At 44.9% G+C, this 954-nt stretch overlaps 1 protein-coding gene across 1 annotated transcript in view; it reads right to left on the minus strand.

Moving 5' to 3' along the window:
* Positions 1 to 954, minus strand: part of Eya2 (EYA transcriptional coactivator and phosphatase 2) — a 94,471-nt gene that overhangs the window by 5,399 nt on the left and 88,118 nt on the right. The window lies entirely within an intron of this gene.

Consider the following 954-nt stretch of genomic DNA (forward strand, 5'->3'; position numbering starts at 1 on the left):
CATCCATCCATCCATCCATCCATCCATCCATCCATCCATCCATCCATCTACCATCCATCAAATCCCACCCACCCATTCATTTCCCTATCCATCAACCTATCCACTCATCCATCAATCTACCCACATACCCAAACATCTATCCAGTATTTCAAGATTGGCTTCTATGTGCTTGGAATCATAACATGTACTGAGTTTAAACCATTAAGATGGACAGAGAGACAGCAGAAGATATTAACTAATGACCAACTTCGCTGGGATCTTACTATGCACAGAGCATAGAAACTTCCTTACTTCCATCCTCACAGAAGCCCAACAAGTGGGCACTGATTGCATTCTGTCTTTTAGATGAAGAAGCAGGCCTGCAAGGGGCTGACATACCTGCTTGGCACAGGGAGGCAATCATGGAGACAGGATTGGCATCTGACTCCCTTGATGTTTCTAAATTGTCTTACTCTAGCTTTCAGTCTCCTTAAAATAAAGTTCAGAGTCTCCAGGTAACCCTGTCTCAGATGCCAACCTCACCTCCCTGACAGGACTCTAGTGTCTTTCTATTCCAGCCTCAGGGCTTGTCTTTGTTCCCTGAAGTACTAAGTGCATGCCTGCCTCAGGACCTTTGCATGCTCCACTGCAGATCCTGAACGCTTCTCTTTTTACTTTCCTCATTCTTTACCCAGCTAAGTCTACTACCCAGTATTTAGGGTCAAGTTTCTCCAAGGTATCCTCTTCCAATGCACAGCCCTCTTCTTCCCAGGGCTTTGCACAAGGATTTAAAACTATGAGTTCATGAGCTGGGCATAGTGGCACACACCTTTAATTTCAGCACTTGGAAGGCAGAGGCAGGCAGACCTCTGTGAGTTCAAGGCCAGCCTGGTCTACAGCGTAAGTTCCAAGACAGCCAGAGCTGTTTCAAAACAAAACAAAACAAAACAAAACAAAACAAAACAAAACAAAACA

The sequence above is a fragment of the Grammomys surdaster genome, unplaced genomic scaffold, assembly GCF_004785775.1.
Source record: "Grammomys surdaster isolate TR1022 unplaced genomic scaffold, NIH_TR_1.0 193, whole genome shotgun sequence".
Classification (NCBI taxonomy): Eukaryota; Metazoa; Chordata; class Mammalia; order Rodentia; family Muridae; genus Grammomys; species Grammomys surdaster.